This window comes from Thunnus albacares, chromosome 3, assembly GCF_914725855.1.
Source record: "Thunnus albacares chromosome 3, fThuAlb1.1, whole genome shotgun sequence".
In the NCBI taxonomy this organism is placed as follows: domain Eukaryota; kingdom Metazoa; phylum Chordata; class Actinopteri; order Scombriformes; family Scombridae; genus Thunnus; species Thunnus albacares.
The window spans coordinates 20,785,916-20,811,457 of NC_058108.1; the positions used below are offsets into that span (position 1 = coordinate 20,785,916).

Consider the following 25,542-nt stretch of genomic DNA (forward strand, 5'->3'; position numbering starts at 1 on the left):
GTTCAGCTTTTCCACTAATCAGTTAAATCAACACCTCTGTAAACCGAATTCAACAAAAACTGAACATTATAACCTTGTTGAAGGTATGATTTATTGCAGGGCTGTTGCATTAGCCTGAATTAGTTTTATCTAGGTGTACCCAATAAAAAACTGAGCAACTGAGTGTATTAGAGGTCGCTGATAGGACGTTTTACAAACTATCGATATCAGCAGAACTTGGGTCCAATAGTGGCTGATGGCTGCGCAGCTTCCACCGGTCATGCAGGGGTGTACATCTGCTGCTGCTCTGCCAAAGGCATGCTGTCTCTATTTTCTAGCAAGCACGGTCATTAGAGTTTGGCTAAATATGGCCAAAATATGTTGTAGCCAGAGACTCAGGCTGATGCTGGGCTGTGGTATAACTTGCAGTTTCTTTATTTACACAGCCACAATGAAGCAGTATATGTTGCTTACAGTCTGCCAGAATATTTATATTCTCTGCTGTTAAAACCCTCTAGCTTTATGCAAAGTACTGCAACGTACAGCATCAACAGCAGAGGAAGTTTGTCTTCTACTACTTCTGCTTCAAAACTTTCTCACCTTACTCAAAGGCACAACCTGGTGGCGGAAGCTGTACAACACATCCACAGACATTAATACTGCATTAAATACAAGCGAAGGAGCCGCCTTTCTGGAGAGAATGCAGACAAGCTCTGTTACCTCCATTATCATATCAGGCTTCTCAACTGGAATTACTGACTTTGAAGGAAAAAAATACCTCAAAAAATAAAAATAGCCCCCAAACACTGAGTTATTTTACATACTAGATATTTTACTGTTAGTTTGATGCTCAGTTCCAAATGTATTTATTAATTACTTTGAGTTTGATATTCAGTGATCCAGATCTATTTATTTAGGTATTTATAATTAATCAGCTATCAGCTTTTTCCTGCTAAAAACTATTGTTATATCGGCCTTTGAATGACTCTTGAATGTCCCAACTTTAATAGCACATTAATGACCTACGCTAATGAACTTACCTAGATCTTTATTTTATGACTGTAACTGTTTTTTTCCACACTATTTTGTGAGTGGCACATGTGCTGCATGAATGCATTACAGCGCCATGTACTTTTACATAACAGTGAGAACAGTACAGCTTGGTGTACAGTAGGTGCATCAATACGGTCTGATATTTCCCAGCCTGATATCTAAGATGAATAGCTCTCATTCTGTCATATCCTTTTCTGACTATACTGACGCTGCTAACAAAGAGACGCACATCTACAAGGATGTGTTCATTACACATTATTAGAGACACAGCATGTTACATCAGAGGAACTTCTTATCTCATCTACTTTGTGAAGGCTTCCAGTCTTTCTGTCTGAAACATTAATATTCAGTGTCACAATACCTATTTCATGTATTACAGCATATTACTCTGTCTCTGCATGTATGTACTTACTTTTATTTGGTGTTTTAAGTGGTATTTTTCAAATAAAAAATAAATTAAAAAAATGAAAATATTTCATCAACCATAATATATCTAAACTCTGCATGTTAATGGATATTGCATGTGTATCTAAATAACTCATGTACCTGACAGTTACGCACGTCAATATCACTGGCGTATGAGAAATTCTTACGCTATTTGTAGTGTCAATACCATAATGTGGCAGTCACAGTGCAAGCCATATTAAGATTGATGAGATTTGATCTTTCCAGTTTTAAGACTGAGACCAATTTCAAGTGCTATATCATTAGTACAGTTTTGAACAACACAACAAAAAATTACCACACTAACATGCGGTAGTCCGAAACTTTGATAGTTGCCTTCCCTTCATTTAAATCTGATAAATTAATGACACAACAAACTGAACATAGTGAGACTCAAAACTGACTTTCCAGTACCATGATTCTCTGCTGCCATCTAGTGGTTATACATTGACAGTGAACTCTTGGCATGTAAAGCACTCAGCTTTTTGCAGTTCAGGCGATCATGTCTGCAGATCAGGTCATTGAGGTGGCTCTGGATGTTGAATCAGGATGCTGAGCCCTTCTTTTTTTTTCAATACATCCATCCTCATTGAGACATCTTGTGAATGCAATTAAAAAGCTGGCAGGATAGAAAACCAGCAGTTCACTAGGCCTTAAGGAGCTGGTTTTAGAACCACTGTGTCAGGCTAAAAGTGGAACTTTGATTCATGTATCAAATATTGTAATGCATAATTTACTCTTGAGCTTGCATCATGACTGATGAGGCCAAGACATAATCTGAATTTAGATTTTAGACATTTAGTTGACCCTTGCAGAGCAACTTTAAATGAATGCTGCACTTTTTCAGTTTAGACTTCCAACATTACAGCAGCACGCAGTACACATAGCAGTCTACTTTTCCTAATAACGTCACGTGGTATTTATTTTTAGACATATTTTTCAGACATAAAGTAAAGCATCCACTAAACAGAAGCAGCAAATAACTCACTTTATTGCCAATGAATGCAATTTACAGTTTTTTATTAACTGCACTGAACATTTTTCATACAGTAGATTTGCTAACTGTTAGCTGTTCATTGTATGCATGCTTTAATCACTACAACCCAGAAAACATGACATTAACTTAAAATCTACAACCATAAAATGACAATGCAATATTGAGCCCCTTTTACACATACAATCTATCCCTGAAATGTTCAGGAACATTTCCTGCATGGAGTCATGTGTGAATGGGAACAGGGATCAATATTCAGTGAAATCTGTGACACCAATTTCTCACCTCAAGACCTAGTAACATATCAGAGAAAATGCTGGTATGGCTGTGTTGTGAATGAAAGCAGTAACATTGCAGGGAAGAGAAGGTTAAGTGTAACGTCTGTCTGAAGAAAAACGTTTTCACATGGAGTGAGCGAACCAATCACAAGACTCCGCTAAATAGAGGAGACATTGCCATTTTTTGAATGTTTGAATATTTTAAATAAAATGTTCACACTCTTTTGTAAATGTTTATTCATGTAACTTTATCTGTATTGCTTTCACAAAGCCATATCGATTATTCAAAGCTCCGTCAGATGCTGAGGCACACTTAAGCTGATTATTCAAAATCTTCAATCTGACGGAGCTTTAAATAATCGATATGGCTTCGTGAAAGCAATACAGTTAGTTATGTGAATAAACATTTATAAAACAGTGTGAATATTTCATTTAAAATATTTAAACACAACACAAGAAATAGCAATGTCTCCTCTATTCAAGCAACAGCTCGCTTTTATAAGTCTGTGTGTTTGTGCTTGGTGTGAAAATATCACAGCGTCATGTTCTGTTTGACATCATCTTATCTTTAATATCACAATCCAAATCATATCCATAATGTTAACTACTCTTATGGAGCGCAGAGCAAAGTTTTGGTTAGCAGGCATATGGAGAACAAAGGGGTGTCAGATCCATGGAAAAGAGGCGGTTTGAACTGAACTGATTTGTAATTAAGGATTTAAAATTCACTCGTCACTCTTGCTGATTAACGGGGCTCAACGGGCGGACATGCCGCTCCACCAGAAACATCTCTAAATGTAGCTGCAGTAGGAGCATTTATTCACTGACAAATAGCCTTAACTGTACACACACATTGCACACCCACTCTCGCGACCTCACACGCTACACACACAACCTAACCTAACCCCCCAACCCACCCCACCCCACCCCACCCCATCCCACCCCCCGCTCCCTTGCCCCATCTATTCGGGCATTGCTATTGCATGTATGAGAAAGCGCAAGACGGAAATGTTCCTGAATGTAGCTGCATGTGTGGAAAGTGAAAATCACTAGCTGTGCCTGAAAGGTAATTTATTTATGTGTGAAAGAGGCTTTGTATCATTAGAAAGCATACTCAATGTGCCCTAGTTGCATGTAGTGATATTTAGTTTAGTAGTATATTTAGTAGTGCCCTGTCTTCACTAGTCTAGCCTTGGCAGCAGAAGCAGTCTGATTTTTTTACCCTTTCTACACACTGCAACTACCTAATTTCCTCACAGGGATCAATCATTTTATCTTTCCCTGCTCATCTAATCTGGATCCGTCTACAGAATCTGGCTATTTGTTACAACCCCAGCCCTTGTTATTGAAGATTGATGGAAGTCACACAGTCTGCTTACCTGAACATAGCTATATAGTACCTTACCCAGTGCTGTAACAGTAATAGTCTTGATTCTATTTTGCAATTTTGCTCCTTTATAGATCTCCTTATATTTAATATTTTTGAGGAGCAAGATAGTTTTTATTGCCACCTCCATAATGATGCAGAATCAAGAGAATATACTCAAAAGAATATTCTGTTTTTGTTTTTGTTTATGTATTAACACTATAGCAAACCTATTTGAAAACTAAATATGAGACACACACATTTTTAGATCCAATATAATTTAGATTTTTGTAGTGAAAATCAGATTTGATGAATAAACCATGAATCTTTTGATTCAGTGTTTTCATAGGCTAATTCTGGATGACAGAACTCCCACTGGACACAATAGACCTGTTTCATGAACTAAAAGAAGATGTGCAAATTTTCAAGTACAATGACAGAGAAGTTGTTTTGGTACTTAATCTGAAAATGACAGGAGATCAGCCACACTGGATTTTCTAATTGTAAGGAAAGAGGGGTTTCTTTTGTTTCATAAGTGTGAAGGCATATTTGCTGTGATATACATATACATACTGTATATGTGATATAATCAGTACACTCTGAACATTTTAAGAATAGAGTCATTTATTCATCCATTCTTTATAAACAAACCATAATTTCCAATTGTTTTAACTGAATATTGTCTGTACTCCTGTATGTAAAAAGAAAACTAAATTTTTGACTGAAGTTCATTGAAGAAGTATAGAATCAAATGTGTATTTTACACATTAGTGCCCCTCATGCTGCACTCTTTTGTGACCTTTGTAGATTTCATGGTCACTCCAGTAAAAAATTGGGTATACTGTCATTATATAAAACCATTCTAACAAATGTATATTGGTTTGGATGGGGGAATTATTCTTCCCTGCCTTGTTTTGTGCAGTATGTATTTACAAACCTTACTGTCCTGTTTTTTTTAGTGTAAGATGAACGCAATTTATTAAAATGTTTTAGAGTGTTCTTGATGTTACTAGTTTACACTATATAAGTGACCCCTTGTGGTCATGGTTGGAAATTGGAAGTAGACTCTATTTGACTGTGAGGAGAGATGTTGGACCTCTAGGATGAAACATGGACTCTGACATATTAGAGGAATAAAAGATAAAACTGAAACATATTTAGAGCTAAGGGGCTAGACGCTTTGAGGAGAACTAAATTCTAGTTCCTTCTGAACCTGCTGTCCTGTTTTTTTTTTTTTGCATGAGGCCATGGCCTATAGTAATCACATCGACTGTTTTTATGTAAAACAGCACGGCTTTTAGAAAAGCAAAAGACCTGCATAATTTGATTCCATTCTGCAGACAGGACGACAGACAGTTAAATGAGACAAATTGCCCTTTGCTTGGCCCTCTGTGCTTGCCTGAAGCTGGTGCATGTTTAATTCCTAACTTACCACAGACACAGACTATGGTCAGATCCTCTCAGAATAGTAATGACCTGATATACTACAGTAAACTAGGATGCATGGCACTAGCAGGATTTTGTGTGTGTGTGTGTGCACATGTATCTTTATTTGTTTCTGGCATCAAACAGTCACGCACATACCCCCAATATTTCTCTAATATGGCGTGTGTATGTCATTGTAATACAGTGATACAAGGGGGGCAGTTGTACACTTTTTTTTTCCAAATAATCTCAAACCGTCTCTCTTCTCTCTGTTTCTCTTTCCTTCCACACAAACCCATGAGCACTCACAAGCACGCTTGCTTTGTTTTCGGTAATGGAGTTCCTCTGGATGCTGCAGAGTTGGATGATTGCCTTTATCTGTTTTGGAGTACTGCTCCCTGTCCTAAGTCAGCTTTGATCTGTTTCTCATCCTTTGACTCCTCTGCAATGGTTGGATGCGTGGATGGCAGACCTGACTGCTGCACTGACGCAGTTAGACACAGCCTATCCAGGAACAAAAGCTTTTAATACTGGAGCACTTTTCAGTATTTTGTATGTTTTGTTTTAGTTAAAAAGCTGTAATGATGGTACTGGACATGAGTGGATGTACAACTTGTTATCTCTACCAGACAGATGTCATCATTTTGCCCTGAGTATTGGTTTTGACTCCTCTTTTGTTCTCGGTTCTGTCACCAGCCCCTTTCACTCAGATATTACAGGACATTTAGTCACTCAGCCGCATTGCTGGGTGACTAAACAAGCACAATTTTTTCTTATGTTTAATTCATATCAGTCTCGCACTTACTTGGGAATCAGTAATCCTAATCACACTGTAAACAAGTATTCCTTTTTGGGTAGACTGGAGTACACAGAGTACCTTTCATCTCCTCTATCTCTACGCCGAGAATGTGCAATCATCTGTAAAAACAGCACAACAACACAGACAAATCAGTGAGAAATATAGATTGCGTGCTATTTAGATTCTTTAATTAGAGGGAAAAACATCCTGCGGATTCTGTATGTTTCTCAGTGTTGATTCTGGATCATATGCCACTAAAATTAAACCGGCAACAATGTTGAACACATTACCTCAACTGCTCCTGAACATGTACTGTCCATGACACAAAGGTTAGACAAGATTTTTAAATGCTGTGCACAGATGCAGGTCTATAGCTGGAGTGAAAGGGCAGCTTATGAATAAGGCAAGGAAGAGGGAATGACCTCATCTATACTTCTTTTTACTGACACACAGAATTAGTTTGGAATGAGTCAACGTAGGACACTGAGGTACAAGATTATTAAGAGAGAAAAGGGAGGTCAGCATCAGTTGAAATTCACTCAATTCCAGCATTGTTTGGTATATCACTATCTTGGTCTGCAGCCCTTCTCCACCTTTTACCTTTAAAAGATCCTCATCAAATATATTGGAAGGGTTTTATTTTCAGAAGGCTTTGAACATGTTGGGAATTGTTTGCTTTGAAAAATGTATCTGTTAATATTTAATATCTCACATAATTTAAAAGTTAAGGTTATGTTTTTTTGTAGAAAATGACAGTAGTTTCAAAGGGTGAAAATCAAGATTTGGGTTTTTCATGAGGGGGTACTTCAACTCTGACCTGCTGAATCTCGATTGACCTTTTTAAGTAGGAAAAAAGAAATAAATATCCTAAGCAGATGTTTTACCCCATCTGCCTACAATACCTACAGAGAGCATTATACTACTTACAGTATGACAAAGATAATGACGGCACTTTAAAATAAAAAGGCCTTTAAACAATAATTATTACATAGAATTTTTACAGACCAACCCATCTGTTACACAAATACCACCCACTGGGAAAATAAGTCGGTATAGAGATGTATATAAACATAGAGATATTTGTATGTTGATCAATGATCAATGTATGTTGAGTGTTGAAGTAGTGACATTACACTCTTTTTCACATAAATTTACCTCTTTTTGTTATTAACATGAATCATACTTGTGATGGCCAGTGATAATTTGTTATGTGTTGTTTGTTTGTGTATCATCCAGATCCATTGTCCATTGACCTTGCACCATCCTGGATTAATATAGTTGTAGCAAGAACGGTTTGAAGTGATTGATTTAAAGCCTGTGAAAACCTGGCTTCAAATCTCAGGAATCTATTTTAAATATATATGACAAAAACTCAGTTAATCCGCTTCATCAAGAATGTGTTGTTGTGGTTTGATCAGATTTGATTGACAGCGCTGGTAACATAAGAAAAACCTACAACTGTCATTTTGATTCACATGTGGCAAAATCCTTATTGATCCTCAGAAGTACAGTATGTGAAATGACCTTTTTCTAACTGAGCCCCGCCCACTTCAGACCAGTAAGAAGTAAGGAGAGCACACAGAGGAAAAACAAAAGTATACAAAAATCTCTCATGTGAAATGAACAAAACTGTTCACGTAGCAATCCGTTGTTCATAGTAAGAAGCTGATTGAGAAAATACGTTTTCAGGGCCTTCAACACAACGCTGTTGAAATGCATTTACTATTGCCAGGTTTTGCTAAAGGCAGCACAGAATTTGAGGATGGCTACCTTTAAATTCGCTATGCAGGAAAAGCCCGGTCATGTTGGAATGGAAGTCTTTATTTGGGGATCTGAGCTCAGTGGGAGGAGGACAGATGGAGTCAAGGCCCTACGGGTATGTGGGTAAAGACACACTGTAGCACACACAGGCATGGATTTTTAGGTCACAGCACACATACACAGTGTAGCAAGCCTATTAGATTTAAAGAACACAAAAATATGCCAGAGCAGTAGAGTTATGAATTTGTTGTAGAAATATTCAGATGTACAATGAGCTTTTACTGGTTAGGTAATATATCTACCTTTTGTAAGCTGTTTGTATCACATGTACATGTTTCTAAGAACTGGTCAGTATATGTGCGCATTTATATGCAGGCAGGAAACAGATAAGACTCCAACTCTCTCCCTCTGCCCTACTAACTGCTGTGCACATTTTAATATGCAAAAAAATCCCTCTTTGTCTACCTTTCTCCCTCCTGCTTTGAGCCTCCTTATCTTTGTGCAGTCAAAGCAGGAAACACCTGATACAGCCTTTTAAAATTTTGACACTGTTGGTCTCTCCTGCTCTCTCACACTTATTTGAAGTGTCACATAAAGGCATCAGCTTGTGAACAGCAACAAAGTAAGTAGTTCACACAGAGACCTTTTTGAGTATGAAGAAATACAAGATACACTATGACTCAGGTAATGTAACTGAGCTAGGAAAACGCTGGCAGCTCGAGTATGAGTTATATAAGATATGCCTTTTATTCGTCTGCAGCTGCTGCCTTCGATTAGATGAGCAAAGAGGAGTGGGGAAAAGATGGGGATGGTGTTTTTTAACATAATTGTGATTGCATCAAAATGATTGCCTAGTCCTCAGCGCTGCTTCTCCTCTTTCTACCAGCAAATTAAATTTGCCTCTTTCTGAGTAGGGATATACTATTACATTGTTTGGATTTGGAAGTTTTTTTCTCATTAGTATGTCAAGTTTGGGCCTGCGTTGTGTCCTTTGTGTGTCACATCTGCTTTGGATGGATCAATGCAAACAGGTGGTCAAAGGTGCAGCTGTTCAAATGCATTATCTTCAGACTACAATCTTACAGTATGTTCATACCATGGCCAGCAGAGGGCAGTGTTTAATTACGTTCATCACTTGTCTGTCCTTTTTCCTCTCTTATTCCCCACCCTCTCTCTCTGTCTTTTCCATTTTTATCCTTTTTTCCTGCAAGTCCTTAGAAACAGAGATTTTCAGTCTGGCTCATGCTCTGCTCAGAGCAAGAGCCTGCATCACCTTAATGGTTTTGTGGCATTAATTAGAAGCTATCTTCTGATGCTAAGATGTTTTTATGCATGTAGAGCCTTAGCTGAGCTGAGCTTTGTCAAAAATAATTCAGTATTGCCACCAGATACAGCCTTACCAATTTGACCCCTCAACCATTGTCCATTGGATAGTACTGCATTCTTCTCTTCCACATGCAAAAGAAGACAACATAGTTATTATTCCTGTGCTATACCCTTCCCATTCCAGTGCTGTTGTGTCATCGCAACTCTTGGTCACGTACAGCTACCGACATAAAAACACTGTGACTGGTGCTCAGTTGCTGCATATGTACTGTACACACACACACACACACACACACACACACACACACACACAAGCACACACACACACACACACACACACGCTCATGCACGAGCATTTCATTCACACACAGTGCGGGCATGCATGCACTGGCAGAGCACTGCTTTGAGCCTGCGGCAGAGATCCAAGTCGCACAGGATCATTTTACCATGGTTTTTATTTCCATCTGCTTGTCCTCTACCTCTTTCACTTTTTGGGGGGTTATTTACAAAACATCTCTCTCACTCCCCCTTGTTTCCCTTCCCCTCTGTCTCTCTCTCTCTCTCTTTCTCTCTTTGTTCTTATCGTCTGATGTGTCTAGAGCCAACAGAGGTGTTTGAAATGCTAGCATGCTTACATGCATACTCTGAGCCCATTTGGTTGCAGCATTGTATTTTCATGCAAAACTCTCTCCCTGTATACTGCAGGGCCTGTAGCCACACTGTACAAGCATATGCTGGTCCTCACTCTGCATACATTATGGGCTAACTATAACCGGATTTACTTGCTAGCTCAGGGAAAGTGTGCATGACAGCCAGTCCTTTGAATCTCACTGTGGCAAGCATCGCCTCCAAGTGTAAGTCGCTTTCCAAATGCTGCATGCGTCCATCTGTGCATTGACAGGTAATTGGCTACATTTATGTGTATAGGATGACGCATTGAGACACTCCTTGATTTACAGATAATATGGGATTTGCAATAAAATGTCATTGACATCAGACAAGTAAGGAGAGACTTATCTTTCTCTTTCTGTCCATCCTTCACTCTTTTTTGTCCAATTTACCAGTATATACAGAGAGAGACTTCTGCTTTTCTTTTTGGGAGATTATTTTCTTTATTCCTTTGCCAATGAGATAGATTTCTTCCTCTGTTAGTATGAGCAACATACACGATAGATGGGGTCTTCATTGTTGGTGAATGCACCGTGACTGCCCAGCGATGACCTTTTCGCGTGCTTCGTTTGTGTATGAGACGCCGCTGTGCCAACCTCAGAGAAACAGTGGCTGGGGAGCAACCCGGCTCTAATGTATGTAGATGTATTCCTAACTGAGGGATAGCTTTCTTGGTAATTGCTATATCAATCTGTGCACTCCTATCCCTGCTGTCTCGTTTCAGGCTCTCTCTTATTTCTCTCCCGCTTTTCTTTTCCTCTCTTGCACACACGCACACACACACACACACACACACACACACGCAGACACACACAGTCTTCCACTTTCTCTGTCTGCATTGTCTTTCCTTCCCCGATTTTTCTCTCTCCTTGACTCACATTGATTCAGCGCTTGAACATGTGGGTGCTCAACGCATTCCTTAGTTACCTGTGAGAAACTGGCAGAGTGGAAAGAGTATATGCTGATCATCGCACCCATTGATACTTGCCGGAGAAGGTCAAACGTAAACTTGCACAGATGCACAAATGTGTACAGATGCTCACGAACCCCAAGCATTAATAACAGCATCGAACACAATGCCAAGTGACAGTGTTATTGACAAGAACCCCATTGTGTTCAATAAAACTCCACTCCCACTGTCATTTTCACCTTGGCTGAGCCACGTGTTAGCCCAGAGGTACACCTCTTAATTACGACATCCTCTGCCTGCCTATTACACTGCCTCATTCTCCATGGACAGATGCACCTGTCAAGAAAAATATGAATAGGGGGACTAAGCTGAAGTAATGGGACATGACCAGGGAGATAGAGAAGTATTGGTTTGTTTGTTGCTGTACAGTAATTAGCCACTGCCTATGTTGTCCTGATGGCAATAAGGCATGGGCGAGCTGTGGAGGTAGCAGAAAGAGATCGAGGTCATTGGTAAACAGGATTCGGAGATCCATAGTAGTTACAGTTGGAGCTTATAGCCCTTAGGTTCATTGTGATTATCCTCTACTTCCTTCCTCCATAAAGCTCAATTTGCAGCTTTCAGGAATCAGTCAGCTCTTCTTGTTTATCTCCAGTTATAGATTTGGTCTTGTTAAATTAGACTGACAGATGTTCTGCCAAGGCATTTTGGCAGTTTGAATTCACGTCTCTATGCAGCTCACAATGTAGTGAAAGTACTTAGGACATTTATCACAATGCATCAGATGGTTTATCTTAAAAATAAGTCCTCAAAAATTCCCTGGTTTTCAAGGCCGGCTTTAATTTATCTCTGTTAGTATTGCATGTTGTCATAAGCAAAATTCAGACTGTGTGTTTTGGCTCATGTCCCCAGTTAGAAGGAAAGAAATGATTAACGAAGTGGTAAGAGTATATTCTAACCACTCTATCCATATATGGACAGCAACCCTAAATTAAATGGCAACAGCAACTGAAGTGAATTACCTCACTGCATCTTCAGACCTCTCTCAGCATAAAACTCTTGGGAGTTGATTTCTGAGTGGGTGCAGCAAATTACTTTTTTTAAAGGTATCTTGCCTCCAAGTCAAGGTCTTCTCTGTAAGAGCCTCACATTCCAGCTTGCCCACTCAGCTTCGTTCAATCTCATGGATGCGGGGGCATGCTGGCTCTTGCACGTACAGTACATGTATTGTATGCAAGCACATAGACACATACACCAAGCTGTATGAATTGTCCAATTTCACCCATAGGAGCAAAGGTTAAGGTTTTGAATGAACCATCCTCTGGCCAGATTTGTCATATATTTTACAGGTAAATGTACAAACAGAGAAGGCTCTGAAGGCTAGTAGAAGACACTACAGTACCTCTGCTTTGGGCCAATCTGAATGTCCTAACAAGTCACACAAAGCCACAGTACTTTGTGAGGCTTTGATGACTTTCTGCAATGCACTATTCTCTCCCACACATATTCTAGCAGTACTCTGAACAATAATATAGGCATGCACACACATACACACAAGCAGTCCTGTTATGGCGGCTATCTTTTCTGCAAAGGGATATATCTGGCAGGGAACTCCTGGTGGATTTGAGACAAAACCCAACCAAAAGATTATAAATGAGCTGCTTGTCTGATTTTCACTCTCCATGTTGCTAAGCTAAGCTCCCTGCCTCAAAGTCTGACTGTATAGAAATGCAAAGTAGACTCGTTTCTCTAGGCAAAATTCTACAGACATTCCCTGGTATAAACATTTAAGAGGACCTCAAACAAAGTAAATAGACTATCAAAATCCTCTTGATTAGAGCTGCCAAATTTTCTGTAATTTGACACATCTATGTGTAATGCATCCAGCATTAGACTGTGAAATGTTATAGCACACATGTAGCATCCTTTTTGATTATGTTTAGTAGTCTTGCAAGCATTAATTTACAGAAGACAGTGTTTTTTATAGACTGATAAACGTGAGGAGTAGAGGGGGTGTACAGACTCTCAGGGGATGAGTCCTCCAAAGCCTGGAACGGAGATAGTGACATCGCCATAGGGATTTACCAGACACACATTCAATAAATTTCATTCACAGGAAATTAAGGCAGTAACACTTCAGTTCTTCGTTTGGGTTTAGCCGGCTGACTCAAGTCACCTGCTTACATTGTGAATAATTATGATTGTTGCTGTGAGATCAGGACAAAACTAATACATTATGCAGTGTGTTATGTGAAACTTAAGGACAATTGTTTACTGGATTCGTAAACAGATGGATGAATAGATGGATAGAAAGACAGAAAGAGTGGCTGCTTAACACTAAAAGCCAGTAAAAATCACTGGAGCAACAAGCAAAGCTTAAGTTGAAGCAGCCAGAGGGAGTACTGGCTTTGAATTAACATACCATCAGTTGTCAGCAGGACTTTCCTTGATGCAATGGACTTACATTTTGTTTTTCACCTCAACTTTAGGTCATAAAAATACTCAAGCCACCTGGCTAAGATTTAGATAGGCAGAGGAAACCAACCAACCAATAGCCAAGCATGTATGTTTGAATAGTGCAGCACTCAGAAACGCTCTAATTTCCCCCTGTGGCTTCCAGAATGGAAGAGATGCATCATATTCCTGATCTATGTTTGAAGGAAGCACTAAACCACCAGTGAAGTTGCTTAGATGAGTGTTGCTTTGTTGACAGGCCAATTTAGCTGTCATTTTGAGATAATGGAGTGTTCTGTGGCAGTAAGTACAACCACATCCAGCAATGATCCAGAGCCCCGCTCTCCCAAATCCTAACCAAAGCCAGTTATTCTCTTCTGTTTTTTTTCTTACACAGAACAAATTTTGTTTTCCAATTATTAAGAACAAATGGCAGTAAGTTTTTGACACTGTCATTAGTCATTAGTTATTAGTTATAGTCACTGTCATTAGTTATATGAATGTATGACCCTTTTTAATGCAATGTTTAAAGCAGCCTGCTTCACCAGACAAAAACACAACTTCCTAACCTCTAAGAAGAAAGGAATGTTCCCATTACCAAGATGCCAAATTTGAGTTCTCATTAAACTCATGTTTTGATAATCACAGTGTTTAACACAATGAATTTAAGAGGTATATTCTTTTCAGCTCTCAAGTTGGAAAGAAAATACTCCTTGAATGATAACTTACCATAAAGTCAGATGACGCCTCTCCTCTCATCAGCATAGCTTTCATTGTCAAGACCTCTTTTGCAGCAGTGGAATTGACTGCTCTCTTTCATATTCTTGCTTTCCCGGCATTATGTCTTCATCTTGTTAGTTCCACATCTTTTGCCTTTATCCCTTTTCCGGTCTTTTAAATCTTGTAATGGTTCCTACTAAAGCATCCACAGTGTGTACGTCGCTATTGTGTGTAGTTGTTCTCTCACTTTCAGCCTCAATGATATCCAATAGCAAATAAGTCATGGCTCAAGGTTGTGAACATCTTATATACACTATCGTGCAGAAGCTGCACCAGTTAAATGAGAAACTTTTGTAAATGATCCACCCTCCTTGCCAAGACCACTGGCTGCCATTTGTCCATCTCCATTGCCTTTCCACACAGAGGTAAATACCCAGTTGCAAATTCCCTTGGGGCATGCTCTGCTGATACATCCCTTCTTATTTAGGAAATCATGTGAAACCCAAACACACGATTGAATATCAAACAAATAATTGAGTTAAATGCAATCTGCGGGTGTGAAAACAGTGTGAATTTACTTGCCTAAAGCTTTCCATGCTTAACAAATGAGAATGTGAGTGATGTAGAGAATATTGTTCGCAAATTTACTGCCAGACCTTTTCTTTTGTGTTGTCGATGCATCAACCCTTAATTCTATTAAACACTAGTTCAGTGGGCCGTCCTGGAAGTTCACTCTACAAATGAAATGACCATGTTTCATGTTGTGCTGCTGTCTCACTGTGTGCTCTTTTAACATTTGTTCTTCAACTGTTCTGTATAAAGTAATTTAAATTGTGAATGAATCTGACAGATATTCTAAAATTAACATTTAAAAATTAGAGCTAAAAGACTACTTTTTATCCTTTCATCTAATAAAATGTCATTTGTCATAGGGAGCCACAAAATTTACATGCTTGATTCCATATTACAGTATTACAATATTACAAAAGAGCAAAGCAATAAAAAGCATTCATGGGAGAGAACAGATACACTTATAGCAAAATGCCGGCAAAAGGGAGACCCGATTAATTGCCCTATTACTTATATCCAAATGGGCCTGATCATGTCAGACAAAATTAAAACACAAAATTAAGTTTTTTACATTATTATTTTAGGCATTTCACTTTATTCTGACTTAAGTAAAGAGCAACCAATCCTAAAGTTTTATCACTCCACAAACAACAAGTTTATACAGCATACCCCATACAGTGTGGAGATCTTGTTGTGATAGTTTTGGACAATAAATATACAGGTTAGCATAACATTTTACCCACTAACACATTTTAGTGACAACCTGCTGGAAAAGTTTTGGGTCAAAAGGTGCCAAAAAAATACAAGCCTTAAACTAATTCTTTCAACAACAACAAAGATCCTGTTTTTCCTTTTTGGACCGTCTGCATGACTTGTCATTGTGCATGACCTCTCAGTTGCACTGGCCAGGTCACATCCCACATCCTACTGTAAACACACCAAAGTCAGACATTCAGGTCATCCTGGGGGTTAACCCTAAGAGAGGCTCTGCAGCATGAAAGACAGTTGTATTTGGGTAATAGCATGAGAGGTCCACTTTCGTTTAAACATCTAGTTATCTGTTTTTAATAGCTGAGTTAAAGTTGGACTTGTTTACAACCCTTCTGAGGTTTGCACTTCATAGGACTCTATTGTCAAACAGAGCATTTGTACTCACTGTCTCTCATCTACAAAGTTAAACTGACCTATAGCTACTCGCTACATCAACTTCTTTTCTTTTCCTCCACATACGCAGTAGAATCATGTCCTCAAGATTTTATTTATGGAGGGAACGCTTTTGTGGAGTCCCAGAAGCCATTGTATTGCCATTGTATGTGCTGATTTAGAGCACAGCTGATTTGGAAAAGAGGGGAAAGAGTGACGAGGGGCTGGGTCATCGGGAGGGACAGAGGCAATGTCTAGCAGAATGATTTCTATTGAAGGGGTGGTGGTGACTGGGGTTTGGGGTTATCGTTTTGCTAGACGGAATTTGAAAAAGCAGAAAATGAAATGAGAACTGTATTCATATTCAAATGCAGACAAGTCCCCATATGCCGGCACTGTTTTCAATTATCAGGGATATGTATATTTATATCTGTGGCAAAGGAAACTGGACAGGGCCTCCCGATGCTTTTGCAAAACTGAGCATCATAAGTATTCTGTGTGTCACTCCCACAGTCAGAGGTATGTATTTGCATTGCTGGGCAGTGTAGATGTATAGAAGTGTAGATGAAGAATTTGGATATATGTTCCATAAATAAATATGACTATCAGTGGGCAACAAAAGTGCTGGGTAACAAAAAAATACACAAAAGAACAAAAGACACATTGCTCAGTTGTTCCCAAATCTTCTTTAATTCCGCGTGGATGTGACAACGTCTCGACTCGCTATGGGTCTTCTTCAGGTCCATAAATAATACATTATAAAGATATATGATTCATACATATGGTGTTCTATGATGCATGCACAATTATTGAAATGCTGCAGGCTTTGTGATGATGAAACAAGTGTGTGATTGGTCTCACTCCTTCTTTAAACAGAATTAAACTAGTTGAAGTGACTTTGCTCACCTTCGTGAAGCCTGAAACCCACTCGTTGCTGCTTTGCTACGACTTTAATTTTGCCGATTGAGCTGCTTCCCTCTGTTGGGCGCAAAAAGGTCTGAACCTGCAAATTGCCGCTTGCGGCTATATTTTATTAATGTACTTTGCCCATCGACCACTAGCAGGATGTGATGAAAAAAGGTCCTGCAACAGACAAATGTTACATATACCTGTATGATGAAGAATCAAACAGCATTGGATATTATTTTATCTTTCTCTTAAGTGTGTTCTCATACTCACTGCCAGCCCACAGGTGAAGTAGCACACTAGGAAAAGTTTTAGTACTCCAGATTGATACTCCACCCCTGGGTATGCTACATAGGAAGTAGTTTGTGTGGTGCAACTTGTTTTGATTCAGTTACCTGTAAATCTTAGTGAACATTTACATCATAGCTACTTTATCTCCTGACCTCTAGAGACCTCTGTTGCCAGTGATCTGATGAGCATTTCACCCATAGGTCCTCAGAGAGTCAGACATAGACACAAATACATCAATCTCTGATGCCTTATCCCATAACTGTCCATCGGTTATACATGTACACAGTTGTGCTGCGGCAGCTACACTGAATGTAAATGCTGTTGTTACTGTTTGTCTGCATGCCTGATAGCACACCAGGAGATATATGGTGTCATGGCAACACCTCTGGATATGTAGACAGAGTGTGTCTGCCTTGTGCAACATAATTTCCCCTGGTCACTGTGAAAGTACAGACACCTTGCAGTGTTATGAGTGGTCTTAATCTTCATTAAGATACAGGGGCGTTAGTCTGACACACTACTACAGAGCGTTTGAGAGGGTCTATACTCCTGTTCCTACTGAGTAATTAATAAAGTCCTTTTTTCCCTCCACCCTTTTCTCCTCAACCCCCGTAGAGCAAAGGGAAGGACAAAGAAACATACATTTAAAAGTTAATTGCATCTTTATATCCCTGTAATTTCTAATTACCTTTAGTTTTTTGTTGTGCTTGCAGTAAACAGTTGTTAATGAATGGGTATTAGCAGGTGAGCCATGAGGCATATTTCTCTTCTCTTCTCTCTTAAGTCTTTGTGTTACCTTAGAGGTGATGTGGGATGTTGCTATTACTGTGAAAGTGGGGTGGCAGCTAGTTTGTAGTCCTTGAAAAATGGGATCTCCTTGAGTTTTCCTGACATGTTCCAATAGCTTAGCTATTACTTTTAGCAGTCACAACAGCTCCACAGGGTCTCAGGGCCACAGCCAGGGATAAACTGCCATGTCATCCACTACCCCTGCACTCCTATTTTTCTATGGTTGCCTATATATATGCATCACCAGAGTGCAAGAATTCAACATCTGCCTGTTTCGTGTGTTGTGCTCAGCTGGAGGCAGGGGGCATTCTACTGCCTACCCCCAACCCCCCCTCACTCCAAGATCATGCAATCCCCTCTAATTCTCCACTCATGATGGTGTCGACAGTTAAAGCCTGGAGTTAATACCAGTACAGAGGAGCCCCCTGGCTGAGGGGGTAATGTCATGCAAGTAACTGACCGACTGTGTGTGTGTAATGCGAATATGTTCCCATATGAAAGAAATGCTAAGGAACACTTTATATGCATTGTTAATGTGTGAAGAGTATAGAAAATGAGTACTCAGGTGTTCTTCTGCAGGCGAGTGTGAGTGGGTCTGTCACACCTGATCATGAGATAACAGAAAATGCAATATTACATTTTTTTTTCTTTTTCTCACTTCTCTTGCTGTGAAAGCAGTAGGTAGCGGGCAGGTATGGGACTATCAGTACTTTCACTTACTGACATTTTGGCCTCGGCTAAACTGTGAAGGCCACTGTCACAGGTATTTAGAGACTGATTCTGAGAGCAAGGGGGGATTTCTGTCTGTAACAAGATCTTATGGGTAACACAGACTCACTAAACCTGGGCTTGAGGTCAGTTAATCGTCTCTTCTCCTCGAGCACTGTTGCAGCCTCCAAGAATCTCAGACGACTGATTGATGTGCAGGTGTCTTTGTGCTTCATTGCTTTTAGTTTTGTTTGTTGTTGGAAGGCAGACATAATCACTACCACTTAGAGCAATGAGTCCCTCATAGGGACATAAAACCTGGAGACTGGTACCAATGTCTCAGCTGTTTTCTAACAGTATAGTTATATATTTTCCCTTATATCCGGCTTCCAGTGATTACCTACTTTGGTAACTGTAGAGATGTTTTAAAATTTGCAACTTAGTGAAGGAGGTTTTTGATAAAACAGGCTAGCAGCAAAGGAAAAAAAGCAATTAGATCTAAATAAATGTCAGAAAGTGATACTCTGGTCTTAAAAATAATATCTTCACCTTCTTCATCTTCAGTCTGCAACAAAATAGTTGTGTTCATAGATATTCAAGTAAATGCCTATGTGACTTTCAATTTTCTTTCTTTAATAAAGTGTAATTAAAATAATGTACAGTATAATGTGAGGTAAATATAATAGCAATACTCAATTGTTACCTTTTATGGGTTCAAAATACAGTAAAATTCAACTGTTAGTAAATGATCAGCAAACCACTTGTACTTCTTTACATATTGTATTGTATGTGTATTGTTAAAGAGGGGTAGTTTGGGTTAAGCAAATCAAGGTTTATAGCATTTCTAATTAACACAATAACCTTCATTTATCTAATTGTTTCTCACATTGATAAACATCAGTTTGGCTAATTGTTTCTGTTTTTATGATGATTTTTCAGAAATCTGTTGTTGTTTTCTGTAACTTGCCAAGACGTCATTATCTCCTTATTTACTGGACTCCCAGGTATAGCGGAACAGACTGACTTCCAGAAACATTGATTCCACCTATCTCCCGAACACATCAAATGAGATTAGTGGGGAAGATGGCAGATGTGCCTTTGCTGATGACCCCAGCATGTGTCCTCTTTTAAACAACTGGTTATTGCTCTCAAATAACCATCTGCAGGATCATCACACAGCTAGTGATTGGCACCAGACTGGCGTGTTATTTAACAGCCCTGTGATTATTTGCTTGCAGTTTGACCGTCAACAGGGTTGTTACACTAGATGTCTTGCCATCATGATCCAGTTCAGTAATTAGTTTGATAGTATCAGCAGTATTATTAGTATTTCAGGGCTTTTACTTTTCTATTAGATAATTTTCTTCAACATGATGTTTTTGACATTCATGATATGAAGCTGCATAACTTGAAAAAAGATTTTGATTGTGGACCATTTTTTCAAACAATGAATTCAGTCTGTTAAAAATTATAAAAATACATATTAATTTCTTATTATACAGACTTAACAAGTTATAAAAAATCCATCCATAAAATCCACAAGACACACAACTGAGTAAAATGTAGAGAATCATTTCAACTCAAAAAGATCTCTGTCAATGACCCACTGATTAAATCAGTTCAAATGGAGGTAAAGCCTTTTAAAGTTCAGCCATTTCAGAGATCCCCCAGGGAGCAATGGATGAGCCCTTGACACTGGTGGTGGTAAAATAACAAAAAGACATGCAACAGGTAAGGTAGTTAAATACCCTTCAGCCAGGATGATCACTGGTTGACAGACAGGCTCATGAACTTAAACCACTGAGTTCAATGGATAATAACTGAGAGGCAGAGAACCGATGTGATTAGAAAATTAGAATGATAATTGTCTGGCTGCTTGAACTTGCACTAAAAGCTTCATTCGACATGCATTTTGCACATGTACACGCAAATGTTTTATCTGGTCTTAATGTGTTAATGGCTTTCACTCCAGGGGAACTCTGGGGGAAAAAAAAATAAAAAAACGCCTTAAGAGCAGTTTGTCACTCTAGAGTAGAGGGAAATGTTGTTTAAAAAAACAGGAATACTGAAAATGTAATGCTTAATTTAATAAAATAAAAATGTCTTTCGCATTAAATATATAAGACATGAAACCAAGGACCACCCGGAAAAAAAATCCATATATGAGAACTGACATTTTTGACTAAATTTGTATATTTTCAGAGGTCAAAGTTGAAACTCCAATATTCCCATGCTATCACCCAATACAGTGAAATGTTGGAGACCCTCTAGTACATCCTGCCATGAGCCAAAGCCCTGTTTCCCACCCAAAACCACCCCGCCTAATGCTCCGCTGCACTTTTCTTTAGGTCCACATTCACAGTCTACTGCCAGAAAGACTGGGCACTGCTCCAACTACCATTACCTGGGCAAGCAAGGAGCCTTGTTGGCCTTATTATGCTACTGTACTGTATGATTTATGACTCTGTCTATGTGCATCTGCTACATTAATAAACATTTGGGCACACACTCATAATTTAACCTACACGGTTTTGAATACGAGCTAAATCAAACCTTCAGTATCATGAGTATCACTGCTGAGGATCATATTGGTTTGGAGTACATAGTTTTGGTGATTGCCTTTTCAGGCCCAATGTGTTACTTATCGTATAGCAAGACCATTCATTTGTTCAAAGACAGGTGACCTTCAGCTTGTACTTAAGTGTGCCTGAAAAAAAGAATGAAAATGGGGGAAAGAACAAAAGAAAACAAAAAAAAAAAGCCTTTATCTTTCTGTTTTATGATACACTGATTCAGAAGTTGTCATGGTAACAAAGCCCAGATGCAGACAATGAGACAAAGAGTCACTTTCTTAAGGCTGATTTATGGTAGGTGGCTCGACACTCTCAATAAAGGTCCCTCAACTGAAATTAAAGAGTTGCAAATTTCAATTTATGCTACAGCAAAAGGTTTCAGTCGTCTCCATGGTAACCAGCCGCTATCCTCCAGCCAGCTTGTTTAATTATTATATGATCCAAAACCAGGACTAATTAAACAAGGACGTTACAATTTATCTAAAGTTACAGACTAAAATATCAATAAGGAAGTTCAGTGAAAACTACAATCTCCATGGTGACGTTAGTAACATTACCCAATCACATTGCGCAACAAAATATGACTTTGTCTGCGACATAACATAAGTCTCCAGGTGCACGACATGAAAGGAAAGTGTCAAGCAAGACTTCTTTTTGTTGAAAATACAGCATTTCTGTCGAGCTACACCTATCAAAAGTGTTGAGCGACCAACCATATATCAGCCTTCAGTTCTGTTTTAAGACCTGCCACAGCAGATATGTCTGAGCCAGGAGGAAACAGAAAAATCCTTGCTCCCCAGTTGAAACTGCTGTGAATTGGGACATCATTTTGTCTGCTATCACTGTTTCATTTTTTTGAGCAAACGTATCGAGGCAAGACAAAAAACGAGGAAAAGCAATGAGATGTCAAGTAATGCAAACCCAAGGGAATGAGTTAGACTTTCAATGAGACAGGGATAGTGTTACCAAAGAAGGGATGTTGACAGCTCGAATGATATAAACATTCACATAACATGCATCTGAATATGAGTTTCCGGCACATTTAAAGTGAGAATTGCCCACGGAGAACTAAATTTGTTAAAATGTTATTTAAAAATGTTGATTATACTGAAGTTATTTATTTTCCCTAATCAAGTTGATTATATGCAGATCCTTGATATCTCCCCTTCGGTATAGCCTACATGAGGCAGGCCACATTCAAATTTGACATGATTAAACCAGCAGGGCACACTTTCAATCATTAATCAAGATGTCCTGACCATTGGGAATTGTCTCACTTCTAAATTTGTGTGCAAAAGTGGTACATTTACAATGGAAAACTATTTTGTGTTTTTGCCTGTCTTTCTATATTAGTCCCCCATCTTTCACCTCATTCATTGGTCAAAATATTCATATACAGTTATTCAATTCAAGCTCGCTGAGGACATCAGATAGATAGCAGATCATCTATCATCAGATAGCGTCAGATTGTTGAGTGAATATGACTGTTGGCAAATTGTCTTTTTTCAAAGTGCAGTTCTAATTGACATTTGTACAGTAATTCCACTCTTGTTTATTTTTCATCTAAGCTTCAACAAGCATGTGTTTTATGGGAGATATTCGTTTCTTTTGTATGCATGGTGAAGATGTATTCATACTGGATGCAGTGAGCTCAATGGGGCGTAAACTCACTATTTTTGGAATACTGCGCTTTTAGCTTCATTTCCTGCTGGTTACACTATTTTACTAATTCATGTGTCTTTCCCTTTCTCTGCTCTAATTGCCGCCTCTTTTTTCCCCCATTAATTATTTAAGAATGCTTTACTTTTTGATTTCTGATGTGATATTTGTGTGGTATATTTACCATTCAAGAGCCACTTTACTGCATCCCGTAGCAACATATGTTTACAGCACAACATGTAGCTGCAACAAAAAGGACAATATCACTCAACTTAATAATTCATATAGTTCTCCAAGGGCCAAGGGCAGACAATTACAGGCATGACCATATTTTTGAAAAGTAAAGTTTTATACAGTATTTTTGTTGAGGTCAAGCTGCTGTACAGTGCACCAATGAAAATGTATTTATGATATCTGGGCTTATAATTTATAATAATCAACATATTAAATTAAAACAATACTAAATTTGCTGGCTTGAGAGCTAATGCAGTATACTAGTATTTGTCCTGTCATGGCCAAAGTTGAGTTTTGAGCTTCTTTCTACATGTTTTTAATGGTAAATTAAAAATGAACAAAACAGCTTAAAGTATTTATGTTACTACTTGTCTACTAGATGTTAATAGTTTTCTGTTTAGCTGAAGTATCATATATGGGTGTTTGTGATATGAATTGTAAAATATCTGTTGGTTTAATTAGGCACAAAGAGATTATATGATTCCTCTGGCCAACAGGAATTTAGTTTCTGTGCATAAAATTGCTATAAATGTGGTATATTTTGCTGTACATGTAACAGTCAATGTCCCCCAAACAATGGACGTGCTAAAGGCGTCAAACTAAAGCATCTACCACTGTATGTCTGGGTTTGAGTCCAGACTAGAAATTTTGTCACATGTTGCCCCCACCCAACTTTTCTGGTCTATCTTTGAACTGTGTAATGAAGGAAAAAGCCAACAAAACAATTCTGAAGATTCCATCTTCAAGGGTTCTATGAGTTTTTTTATTTTGTTACTATTATTATTTTTTTAAACCAACAATACAGTGAATTCCATCAAGACACTGTTGGTAGTTACTTGATTGTTCAGTTGGCTCAATTTTTTTCCCCCCACAGTCATAATTGCTATCCAGTTATGATGGCCTTTTTTCTGATTGAACATAATTACACATGGTTGCATAATCCAAATAATTTTCAGGCTGTATTTGGTCTGATTACCTGTTTAGTAATTAATCATCATGTTTATTTTTCACATTTTGTGGTTAAAAAGCAAATTTAGAAAAATACTGTTTTTATTGAGGAAAATACCGGTTGTCTTTTCATCAATAAATGAATTAAAGATTGTTGTGTTCCCAAACAATGGGCTGTATATAGTGGACCACCTTTCACCAGCTGTTACAAAGAACAATATGCTGCTTTGAATTTTCAATCAAAACATGACTTTGTTAGTTTGATTAAAATTATTACCACAAATAAAAAAAACATTTTAATCCTCTCAGTGAAACAGTTGTACAATTTCAGCTCAAAATTTCTGTCCCTGTGCCTGTTGCTGTGTTGAAGTGCTTAACCACAGATTTGCAGTTGTGTTTTCCTCTCATTGTGTCTCTTGACCCATGAGACTTATTGAAAGCACTTTTCATCATCCATGTGCTATTCATTTTTTCTTTAGTATTATATGAAACATTCAGCATAGTTTTGTAGATGGTATCCTGTAAAGAACAGATGTATTGAGGTCTCCTTGCTCAAGTGTCCTACTGTTTGTGTGTATAAAAGATTCAGCACTACCCTGTTTAGCTTACTATACAATATAAAAACAGAGTAAAAGCTTAGCCTTGAAATATTCAGCTTACTCCAGGAGGTCTGCCAGGTGGATGAATGGATGGATGAAAATATTATGACGCAGCCCAGTGTTTCCCCCTAGGTTGCCTGTCTTTGAGTTAGTGGGAAGGGGGACACTAAAATGAGAATAGCTGGTCCACCTTAAATGTCAGTGCTGGTCAGGTTAGGCAAACCCATTGTCCAGCAGGTGGGGAAACAGCATTTATTAACTGACACACTGTAGCCTGTACTGTACATTTACTGCTAGACTGACAACTTACTACTAACCTTTTCCTCACATTCACTGTCACTTTCTGCTGCTTGCTTTACTCGCTCAATCACACGCTCGCTACGCACACACATTATGCACTGCCTTAAAGGAGCTACACTACTCTTATAACGGTACCTTTCACGTACAGTAGATGTACCTCGAAGAATGAGGAGAGGGAGGATTCTGGGATTTGATGCACTAGTCAGTGACTCAAAACAATACCATGATAACATAGGGTGTTATCATGCTCACACAGTGTTCCAGTGAAAATCATTAGTAGCCCATTGATATTAATGATCGTGTGAAATTTTAGCAGCGGAGCTCATAATTCATTCATATATTCATTCTGCAGCGGAGGTGCACCGCTGCAGAATGAATGAATAGCGGGGAAACACTGCAGCCATATGTCAGGGTTCATGTATATAAATTACTTTTTAGCTTTAGATGTTATAATACAATGTTGAGAGCAAAAGTTAAAAAAACTACAACTTCAATTTTATTATTTTCATATTGTTAGGCATATGATCACAGGTGTAAATTAGTCCACATGTCCACTTTTTTAAAAATTGTTGATAGATAAATAGTTTTAAAGTGAGTGTGCTAACCCTGTTATTTTCTGCTCCCACACACATCGGCCTTTTCAA

General features: G+C 38.6%; 1 protein-coding gene across 4 annotated transcripts in view; it reads left to right on the top strand.

The window, feature by feature from the left end:
• The window catches only part of ctnna2 (catenin (cadherin-associated protein), alpha 2), a 337,649-nt gene that overhangs the window by 66,575 nt on the left and 245,532 nt on the right, over window positions 1–25,542 (top strand). The gene's annotated exons all lie outside the window — the stretch shown is intronic.